Here is a 12600-nt window from a genome sequence, read left to right as displayed (position 1 = left end):
ACATCTCTCAGACCTTAGACCACCTTACAGGTTCCTGAGTTCTATTACTGTAGTGATTAACTCTATTTCCTCACATGCTACACCTAGTTACTATTCTTTACTCTCACCTTACCTCAAAATCTGACCACCCACAACCTCACTGCTTTCTAGATCTAACTCGCAAGCCTCCCCTTCCCAACAAGAGACTTATATTCTGTCCATCCTTCCTTAAAACTGTCAAGCTGGGTCGAAGATTATGGTTAACACTATGTATAGCCTAAAGATTTTCTATTTCTTCTCTACCAGCTGTGACTGTAACTATCATAAAATATTCCTCTGCTGTCATAAACAATGTTGCCTCCCCCTCCAACTGATCACACACACAAAAAGGTGTAGGAGTAAGCAGAAAACACCAAGATACTTGCAGCAAACTGCACCACTGAATTTCACAGTTATTCTACCACAGAAGTTCACACCATAAACCCAGGGAATCAGAACAGATCAATTTAACAAACTGAGGCCAACAAGAAGAGTCTCACATACAATGGGAAGACAAAGAAACAATCCCCAAATGAAAGAAAAGGTGGAAGTCTCAGAAAGAATGTTAGATGAAATAGATGCAAGTTAACTATCAGATATTGAATTCAAAGCACTGGTTATCAGGAAATTCAAAGAGCTTACAAGGAGCTACCAGAAACTAGAGGGGAGCTACAATGAACTCACCACAAACTATATCAACATGAAAAAGGAAATAGAAACCCTCAGAAAAGGACAAGAGGAAATGAAGAATACAATTTCTGAACTGAAGAATGCAGTAGAAAGTATGAGAAGCGGGATCGATGAGGCAGAAGATCGCATCTGTGAATTGGAGGACAGAGTAGAAAGAATCTCCCAGACAGAGCAAGAAAAGGAAAAGAGGCTCAGAAAGAATGAGGAGAATTTAAGAGAAATGCAAGGCAATATGAAATGTAATAATATCCGAATAATAGGAATACCAGAGGGAGAAGAGGAAGAACAAAGGATAGAAAACCTATTTGAAAGACCAATGAAGGAAAATTTTTCTAATTTGATGAGAGAAAAAGTCACATGAATACAGGAATCACAAAGAATCCCAATCAGGTGGAACACAAAGAGGCCCACTTCAAGACCTACCATCATTAAAATGGCAAAACTCCAAGACAAAGAGAGAATCTTAAAGGGAACAAGGGAGGAAAAGGAAGTAACATACAAGGGGGTCCCAATAAGGGTGGCTACTAACATCTCAATGGAAACACTCCAAGCAAGAAGAAAATGGCAAGAAATATTCCAAGTAATGAGAATCAGAGGCCTACAACCAAGGCTACCTTACCCAGCAAGGCTCTTAATCAAGACAGAAGGCCAAATAAAGACCTTCCAAGACAAAAGAAGTCTAAAAGAATACACATCCACCAAACCAGCTCTACAAGAATTACTAAAAGGGCTGCTTTAAGGAAAGGAAGGAAAAGAGAGAGACAGAGAAGAGCACTGGTACATAAATGGCAATGAATAAGTACCTTTCAATAATAACCTTAAATGTAAATGGATTAAATGCACCAATTAAAAGACATAGAATAGCTGAAATGATAAGGAAGCATGGCCCACATATATGCTGCCTACAAGAGACCCACCTCAGGTCAAAAGACCATCGCAGACTAAAAGTGAAAGGATGGAAACAAATTTTCCAAGCAAATGGACAAGAAAAAAAAGCCAGGGTAGCAATTCACATATCAGACAAAATAGACTTCAAAAAAGGGGCATTAAGAGAGACCCAGAAGGTCACTTCATAATACTCAAAGGAAGAATCCACCAAGAAGACATTAACATCATAAATATATATGTACCCAACATAGGAGCACCCAAATATATAAAGAAAATCCTAGAGGACTTCGAGAAAGATATTGAGAGCAACACAATTATAGTAGGGGATTTTAACACCCCACTGGCAAAAATGGACAAATCTTCCAAACAAAATATGAACAAGATCTTACAGCATTAATCGACACCCTAGATGAAATGGACCTAATTGATATATATAGAGCCCTGCATCCCAAAGAAGCTAAAAACACATTCTTTTCAAATGCACATGGAACATTTTCAAAGATAGACCACATGATAGGACACAAAACGAGTCTCAACAAATTCAGGAAATTTGAAATAATACCAAGCATTTTCTCTGATCACAAGGGACCGAAATTGGAAACCAACCCCACAGTAAAAAAAGCAAAACACCCAAAAGCATGGAGACTGAATGCTATGCTATTAAACAACGAATGGGTCAAGATAGAAATCAGGGAAGAAATAAAAAAGTTTCTGGAAAGAAATGAAAATGAACTCACAACAATCCAAAACTTATGGGACACAGTGAAGGCAGTCCTGAGAGGGAAGTTCATAGCAATACAGGCTTACCTAAAGAAAACAGAAACATTTTCAAACAAACAACCTGAAACTACGCCTGCAAGAAGTGGAAGAACAACAACAAAGACAGCCCAGAGCAAGTAGAAGGAAGGAAATAAACAAAATCAGAGCACAATTAAATGACATAGAGACTAAAAGCAGAATTCTAAGGATCAATGAATCCAGGAGTTGGTTTTTTGAAAAGATAAACAAAATAGGCAAAACTTTAAGTAGGATCATCAAGAAAAGAAGAGAGAGGACCCAAATGAACACAATCAGAAATGAAAGAGGAGAGATGACAACTGATACCACAGAAATAGAAGGGATTGTAAGAAATTACTATGAAGAACTGTATGCCAGGAACTTTGAAAACCTAGGTGAAATGGACAAATTTGTAAAAAAATATAATTTTCCAAAACTCAATGAGAAAGAAACAGGGAACCTGAACAGGCCAATAACAGCAGATGAAATTGAAGCAGTAATAATAATAATAAAAAAAAACAACAACTCCCATCACACAAAAGCCCTGGACCAGATGATTTCATGGGAGAATTCTACAAAGCTTTTAAGGAAAAGCTAACCCCTATTCTACACAGACTATTCCAAAAAATCCAAAATGATGAGAAACTCCCAAACTCTTTTTATGAAGCCAGCATCATCCTAATTCCAAAACCAGGTAGATACACAACAAAGAAAGAATACTTCAGGCCAGTATCGCTGATGAACATAGATGCTAAAATCCTCAATAAAATATTGGCAAATCACATCCAACAATACATCAGAAAGATCATACACCATGACCAAGTGGGATTCATCCCAGGGATGCAAGGATGGGTAAACATTCACAAATCAGTAAATGTAATAATTCACATAAACAAAAGCAAAGACAAAAACCACTTGGTCATATCAATAGATGCAGAAAAAGCTTTTGATATGGTACAACACACATTTATGATAAAGCCACTCAGCAAAGTGGGAATACAGGGAGCATTCCTCAATATAATAAGGGTCAGATATGAAAGACCTACAGCCAACATCATACTCAATGGGCAAAAACTAAAAGCTTTTCCACTAAGATCGGGAACAAGACAAGGTTGTCCACTTTCACCACTTGTATTCAATATAGTATTGGAAGTTCTAATCACAGCAATCAGACAAGAAAAGGAAATAAAATTCATCCAAATCGGAATGGAGGAAACAAAACTGTCATTGTTTGCAGATGACATGATAGTGTACATGGAAAATCCTATAGCCTCTATGAAAAAACTGCTCAAACTAATAAATGAATTTGGCTAAACAATGAGATACAAAGTCAATATCCAGAAATCAAAGGCATTTTTGTATACTAACAATGAAATAGCAGAAGCAGAAATCAAGAAAAAATCCCATTTGATATATCAAAAACAAAAATAAAATATCTGGGAATAAACCTAACCAAGGAGGTAAAAGACCTGTATGCAGAAAACTACACAACACTGAAGAAAGAAGACAAGGAAGACACAAACAAATGGAAACATGTACCATGTTCATGGATTGGAAGAATTAACATCATCAAAATGTCCATACTACCCAAAGCAATTTACAGGTTCAATGCAATACCTATTAAAGTGCCAATGGCATATTTCACAGACATAGAAGAAACACTTCAAAAATTTATATGGAACCATAAAAGACGCAGAATAGCAGCACCATACACCATACACTAAAATAAATTCAAGGTGGATAAAAGACTTAAATATAGCCGTGACACCATTAAAGCCCTATAGGAGAACTTTGGCAGGAAAGTTTCAGATATTCCATTCAGCAATATTTTTACTGATACATCCCCTAGAGCAAGGGACATAAAGGAAAGAATAAACAAATGGGATCTCATCAAAATTAAAAGCTCCTGTGTGACTAAAGAAAACAGTATCAAGATAAAAAGGGAAGCAACTGTTTGAGAAAACATATTTGCCAATGATACCTCAGACAAAGGTTTAATCTCCAAAATATACAAAGAACTCACATGACTCCACTCAAAAAAGACAAGCAACCCAATTACAAAATGGGCAAAAGACTTGAACAGATACTTCTCCAAGGAGGACAGAGAGAGGATCCAGAGACACATGAAAAGATGCTCAGTATCACTAGCTATTGGAGAGATGCAAAATAATACCACAGTGAGATACTTTACACCCCTCAGAATGGCCATTATAAACAAAGTAACAACAANCTGTTTGAGAAAACATATTTGCCAATGATACCTCAGACAAAGGTTTAATCTCCAAAATATACAAAGAACTCACATGACTCCACTCAAAAAAGACAAGCAACCCAATTACAAAATGGGCAAAAGACTTGAACAGATACTTCTCTAAGGAGGACAGAGAGAGGATCCAGAGACACATGAAAAGATGCTCAATATCACTAGCTATTGGAGAGATGCAAAATAATACCACAGTGAGATACTTTACACCCCTCAGAATGGCCATTATAAACAAAGTAACAACAAGTGCTAGAGAAGTTGTGGGGAAAAGAGGACCCTAGTTCACTCTTGGTGGGATTGCAGACTGGTACAAGCACTGTGGAAAACAGTATGGAACTTCCTAAGAAAACTAAAAATGAACGTGCCTTTTGACCCAGCAATTCCACTCTTAGGAGTATACCCTAAGAACCCTGAAACACCAATCCAAAAGAACCTATGAACCCCAATGTTCATAGTAGCACAATTTACAATAGCCAAGAGTTGGAAGCAACCTAGGTGCTCATTGGTAAGTGACTGGATCAAAAAACTATGGTACATTTACACAATGGAATTCTATGCAGCAGAAAGGAAGAAGGAGGTACTATCCTTTGCAAGAGAATGGATGGAACTGGAAAGCATTATGCTGAGTGAAATAAGCCAAGCAGTGACAGACAAATACTGTATGATCTCACCTCTAACAGGAATCTAAACAACAAAACAAACAAGCAAGCAAAATATAACCAAAGACACTGAAATACAGAACAGTCTAACAGGGACCAGAGGGGAGAGTAGAGAGAATCACAGGGGAAAAGCAGAAGGACTCACATGAACAAGTATAGAGGACACATGGACAATAACTAAGCTGGGGGGTGGAATGGGAGAGAGGTGGGGAGCACTGGGGATTGGGTTGGGCAGGGCTGCAAATATAAGACAGTAAACTGTATTTGAACAATAATTAAATAAAAAAGTTCTTGTAAAATAAAGCAATTGATTTTGAAAACCATAGGCAAATCCAGATTCACAAATTTTTATGTGGGTGTCTGAGATGAAGAGGTAGAGATTATTATACTGTAGCCCCAATAAACTCATCCCCACCTGGAAGGAAGACATTGAGAGACTCACTAAGGTTATTAATGCCATGCTACAGTCAAATCACCTGTGAATGTCTTAAAAAGGCTTTAAGTAATTGTAGAAAATAGATGGCATGGTCCTTATTTTTAAAATGGAGAATTAAAAAAAAATATTTTCCCTTGTTAATGCCACAATTTTACAACACCTGGATCTTTTTTATAACCTTTATATGAAACTTGCAATATGACTGTTTATATTATAGGCAACCTATGGATTTACTTAAAATTAAGCAATTAGAAAATTGGAACAGCTTTATAAAATTAAACATAGACTCAATGATATTTTTCCTATGTATTAAACACTTACTTTGGGCCATGTGATTTTGGTCCATTACCTTAGTGTAACAATAATAGGAAATAATATGAAGAATAACTATGAGGTATAAATAATAATAATAATAATAATTATTATTATTATTATTACATTGCAGAAAAGGAAGCTTAGAGCAGCAGTTTCAAACTTTGACATGCCTCAGAACCACCTAGAAAGCTAGTTACTCTATATGTCTAGCAGTGGTCTAGCCAAGAATTCAAATTTCTAACACATTTTTGGGTGATGCTGATGCTGCTTGCCTGGTACCACATTAGAAAGTCACTGCACTGATTGAGAATATGTATAAAACTTTTGCAAAGCAATTCCTTCAGCCTAGATATGATAAGTATATAGTAGGAGCCTAATATACTTTAGTTTTCTTCTCATGAAGACCATAAAGACTTAGTAACTGTAAAGACAAAGTAACCATAAAGACAGTAATGAAATCTTTGCAAGGACTTTGCACAAAGGAGTCTAAAGCTAACAATTTCCCCTGATCCTAGATTTATTGTTGAACTAGCTACTTCTCTGTGTGACTGGCAACAAGTTGGGGAGTTAGTGAAAGGTTGTAATACCCTACCAGAATATGGATACTTAAACTGAGTATAGATCAATGGTTCTCAAAATTCAGCATGCATTTGTATGAGGTCCCCCAAATTTTTATTTAGCAGTTCTCAGTTGGGATAGGGATATGCTTTAATAAGCAGATGATTCTGATGCAGTCAGTATTCCAACCTGCTTTGAGACACTCTAACTTACAGATCTAACAGATGTCTAGTTGCTTCTGACATGAGAATAACAATGACAATGACAATAATCACAAATGTGCCTGTTCTATCAGGGCTTCAATTCTGAGCCTAATCTTGGTTCAAGCTGCCTGACCATGCTCTACCCTATCCCTGGGACTGCTTTAGCAGTCAGGTGCAAACCAGTGTTGCATGTAGAAATGTATAGGCATGTACTTGGTACTGTTAATATTGACTACTCCACACTTAAGGAGAATCTCAAAGTAGGCAATAGATAGGGACCCACGTGTTCCCCATTCACACCCCTTCTCCCTCTCCTAAGCACTAGGTCACTGCATATAATCTAAGGTGACCAGTCAGATGCTCTTAGATGGTAGTCTGAATCTGGAGGGAACAAAGCACAAACCCATTGTATGAGAGCCTGAGCAGAAAAATAAAACCATGAATCAAAGTGTGATTGTGATTGGGGCAGCTAAGGATCATAATATCATTAATGGGCAGTAAGTAGGTCATTGGAAATTGTATCAATGGTACATCATATGTAGAATATATGTGACAGGACTGTGCTTCTCTTGGCTCCCATTAAATCTTGGTTACCCTGCATGTATTTGAGTGCTCAGTATACTGCCAATACAGTTCTATAATTCTTAACCTCTGATTCCTAGGTGGAAATGGCAGGTTGATATCATTCAATGAATAATTTTCTCATCTATTTCAATTTTGTATAGGTTGTTTCTATTGGCTTCACTTGTGGGGAAATGATTTAATCTTTTGGGTCTAAGTTTGATCAACTGCAAAATTAAAAGGAAGGATGCAATGATCTCTAAGGCATTTCCCTATATTCAGATTCTGTTCTATTATGCTTTAGAATAAATGCCCTTGAATGGGAAGTATTACTGTGAAGCAAAGTGAGTCAGATTTATTTTCTAGATCTTTTCTGAAGAAAAAAATGGAATTTAGATAAATAAAAGGATCACCCTGGAAGTTTCAAAGGCTCCTCCCTTCTATTATATACTAACTTTAATGACAGCTAAATAACCTAATAAACTCCTAAGACAAAAAAGGATTTTCCAACTGACAGAGAAATCTCATATCTCTTTATCTAATACCAACCCCTGAATCTACAAAAATAGAGGTGAATCCAATGATTTTTTGCACAGATTACAGTACTAACAATTCAAGAGAAAATCTACATTTTTTAAATCAAGGTAGTGTAACAAAGTGTCCTTAGATGAAACTATTTTTGACAGAGATAAATTTGAGTGAAATATGAAGCAGTTCTGAGAATGAAAGGCAAGACTCTTTCAATTAATTTCTTTGGAAACATTTCAGTTCCTGGAGTCTTGGAAATAATTATATCTATGTGGGGCTTCCTCTATATTCACTGCTTCTTGTCTAGCTTCTACCCTCCATTAAAAACACCTTTGTCTAAAACCTTAGGTTGTGTGTTGACTTAATTACCTATCAATACCTATAGTTGCCTATTCTCATAATTTCCAGATTCACAAAGACTCTTCCAGGGAGAAACTAAAGTGGCAACAAAATATATGAGAAAAAAGCATAAAATGGCTAGTGTTTCAGGTGCTCAAATCACTGTTCATGCTGTTCCCTTCATCAAAAGCCATCAGCAGCACCTCACAACTTAAGATATAAAGTCTAAATGTATTTTGATGTGTAATGTGATAAAAGTGCCTTAATCAACCATCTTGTACATCCATGTATTTATTCAAATAACTAATAGGTAGTTACTAAACACATTTGTGTGTTAATCGCCTGGTATTATTTTTTCTTTAACTCTTTCTAACATACACTCACATCCCAGTAAAATGGCACTTTCTCATTACCATGTACCAGGTACATGGGACTAGGGTACTTTGACTAGGGATGTATCATTCCACGCACTGCATGAATCCCTCTACAATGTCCCAACTATAATGAACACTTCTATGTATTTTCCTGATAGTGGTCTTATAATTGTATTATAATAATGAGGGAGAGAGAGGGCTAGGTAAAAAAAGCAAAGTGCCTTAGCAAAAAACAATAGTAATTCATAGACACAGGTAACAGTATAATGATTACCAGAGGGAAAGGGAGTTGGGGGAGGTATAGGAAGGTGAAGGAGGATGTAAATGGTGATGGAAGGAAAAAAAAGCAGTTTTTGTAACTACCTTCCAGTTATTTCATTGTATTTAGTAAGCAAAAATCTAGAATTGATTTTTAAAGGTAAAATTTAATTTATAAATTGATTTTGTGAGTAAATAGAAATAGTCAATATCCTTAAAACCCAGAATGTGTACACTAAAAGAAATAATTTCAGACTCTCAAATTTTCTTCCAGAGGATTACCAGAATGTGAGTAAGAATCATGAAGCAGGTACAGCATGAGACATTTGACTAGGGAATGCATCTACTAGAAGTTAACAGTGGCTTTCATGGTTGTATCTAAGTAATTTTGAATCTGTGTCAACCTGCCAAAGTTGATGGTAGTCTACCTTAAGCTTTCAACTTTGTTCTAATCTTAACACTTTTTCTACTGAATATGAGATATTTAGCAAATTGAAGATATCATAAGACTAAGAGGTTAGTACATATACAGCATGGGCAAAAGTAGGTTTACAGTTGTGAATACATGAACAGTTTATTCTTGTACTATTATTTATTAAAGATTATATTATTTCCATACAAACAACTGTAAATGTATTTTGCCCAGTTCTGTATTAAATGATAGAATCTAAATATAAAAAATTAAGAATTTGGAGTGATAGCTTAGATACAATAAAATGAGATTCAATGAGGATAAAGTTCTGCCCTTGGGTCTAACCTCACTCTTCACAAGTACATGATGGCATACTCATGGAGCAGTAAATCCGAAAAACATCAGAGGCATGTAGTTGAGAGTAGGCTTGATGACCAATAGAGGGATATGACTGCCAAGTCAACAAAATTCAACCATAGGCTCTACCTGTAACAAATACTATTAAAACAACATTTCTCTGCACACTCACTAACTAGGTCTACTTGGGAAGTTGATAGGCAACTGCCATGTTGGCTGAGCCAGCCTGGCTCAGAAATTGCTTCTCAATAACATCTAGAGGTACTCCTCACTCAACTTATGTCTTCACAGGATATGAGAGAGTTCAATGAGAAGAATGAATTGATGATACTTATATGTTTGCAATTGATGTTTGTAATTGATGATACTTATAGTCAACAGATTATGTAATCTCCATATATCTCATCAATATTCAGGCATTTGTGAAAAGAATAACTCTATTCAATTCTTTACCAGTTGGTCTAGTTCAGACCTATCATGTTGCCTTTGGTTCTCAATTCCTCACTCTGAGATGACAAAAGACAATGTGAAATGAATATGAGTATAAGAGAGAAGGTGACATTCTCATTTCATACAGCTTTGAGTGCAAGAACCATTGAATAAAACTCATCACGTAACAACTTTTGGCCTAATATAAGGAAGAATCTTCTGTCTGAAATAGAGCATAGAGTCATGGAAGTTCATCATTAGAAGGGAGAAAACCCAAAAATGGGTAGGATTGAGAGTGGGAGGTAGGGGTGGCTGGGGTGGGGGGTAGTGGAGGGGAGAAAATGGAGGCAACTGTACTTAAAAAAATAAAAGAAGAAAAAAAAGAAGGGAGAACACCATGTATTATTAATACGTCAGAAAAAAGATCAATCATTTATTTGATGGATTGTTGTTGTAGGTTGTGCTATGAAGTGACTGTGTATTCACCCAAAATTCATATATTGATATCCGAATTTCTAATGTGATGATATATGTGAAGGTGGGACCTTGGGAAGTCATTAGGTTTAGATGAGATCATCTGGGTAGAGCCCTCATAATAGGATTAGTGCCCTTAAAATAGGAGGAAGAAACAAGAAAACTACCTCTATGCACATGGAAATATAGGGAAAGGCAGCCATCTGCAAGCCAGGAAGAGAGGTCTCACCAGAAACTAACTATGCTGGCATCCTTATCTTGTACTTATACCCTCAAGATCTGTGGGAAACAAACTTCTGTTGTTTAAAGAATACAGTCTATGGTACTTTGTTACAGCAGCCTGAGTTAAGACAAGTAGCCTTTGCGTTCTCTTCTGATGACTTTGTTACTTTAACATCAACAGAAGCAAAAAACATGCCTATGTTAACCAAATTCTACTAAAATTTAATTTATCTCATCTTTAAATATTAGTGTTTCTTTTTTTAGTTTTTACAATGTTATTTTATTTTTTATATTTATTATTTATTTATTTATTTATTATAGTTTATTCTTGTTCAAGTACAGTTTTCTGTATTATATTCCCAGCCCTGTCCCCGCCCAGTGCTCCCCACTTACCTCCCATTTCTGCCCCCCACTTTAGTTATTGTCCATGTGTCCTTTGTACTTGCTCATGTGAGTCCTTCCCCTTTTCCCCTGTGATTCACTCCACTCTCCCCTCTGGTCCCTGTCAGCCTGTTCTGTATTTTAGTGTCTTTGGTTATATTTTGCTTGCTTGTTTGTTTTGTTGTTTAGATAGATTCCTGTTAGAAGTGAGATCATACAGTATTTGGCTTTCACTGCGTGGCTTATTCCACTCAGCATAATGCTTTCCAGTTCCATCCATGATGTTGCAAAAGGTAGGAGCTCCTTCTTTCTTTCTGCTGCATAGAATTCCATTGTGTAAATGTACCATAGTTTTTTGATCCAGTCACTTACCAATGAGCACCTAGGTTGCTTCCAACTCTTGGCTATTGAAAATTGTGCTGCTATGAACATCGGAGTGCATAGGTTCTTTTGGATTGGTGCTTCAGGATTCTTAGGATATACTCCTAAGAGTGGAATTGCTGGGTCAAAAGGTATGTTCATTTTTAGTTTTCTTAGAAAATTCCATAGTGGTTGTACCAGTTTGCAATCCCACCAAGAGTGAACTAAGGTCCCCTTTTCCCCACAACCTCTCTAGCACTTGTTGTTTGTTTCTTTGTTTATGATGGCTATTCTGACTGGTATAAAGTGGTATCTCATTGTGGTTTTAATTTGCATCTCTCTGATAGCTAGCAACATTGAGCATCTTTTCATGTGTCTCTGGATCCTCTGTATGTCCTCCTTGGAGAAGTGTCTGTTCAAATCCTTTGCCCATTTTTTAATTGGGTTGCTCATTTTCTTTGACTGAAGTCGTGTGAGTTCTTTGTATATTTTGGAGATTAAACCTTTGTCTGAGGTATCACTGGCAAATATGTTTTCCCAAACAGTTGCTTGTCTTTTTATCTTGATACTGTTTTCCTTAGCCATGCAGAAGCTTTTCATTTTGATGAGATCCCATTTGTTTATTCTTTCTTTTATGTCCCTTGCTCTAGGGGACATATCAGTAAAAATGCTGCTGCATGAAATATCTGAGACTTTCCGGCCAATGTTCTTCTATAGGATTTTAATGGTGAAACGGATTTTATTTAATTCTTTTATCCACCTTGAATTTATTTTGGTGTATGGTGTAAGTTGGTGCTTGAGTTTCATTTTGTTGCACATAGCTGTCCAGTTCTCCCAACACCATTTGTTGAAGAGGCTATCTTTACTGCATTTTATGTTACTGCCCCCTTTGTCGAATATTAGTTGCCCATAGAATCTTGGGCTTATTTCTGGACTCTCTATTCTGTTCCATTGGTCTATGTGCCTGTTTTTATGCCAGTAGCAGGCTGCTTTGATTACAGTGGCCGTGTAATGTAGTTTGTTGCTGGGTACTGTGATCCCTCCTACTTTGTTCTTCTTTCTCAAAATTGCAGCTGGTATTCTGGGTCTTTTATGGTT

This window comes from Sturnira hondurensis, unplaced genomic scaffold (assembly GCF_014824575.4).
Source record: "Sturnira hondurensis isolate 20B ecotype Veracruz unplaced genomic scaffold, ASM1482457v3 Scaffold0016184, whole genome shotgun sequence".
Taxonomy (NCBI): domain Eukaryota; kingdom Metazoa; phylum Chordata; class Mammalia; order Chiroptera; family Phyllostomidae; genus Sturnira; species Sturnira hondurensis.
The sequence above is the reverse complement of the archived record's forward strand: the minus strand, read 5'-3'. Positions refer to the sequence as shown.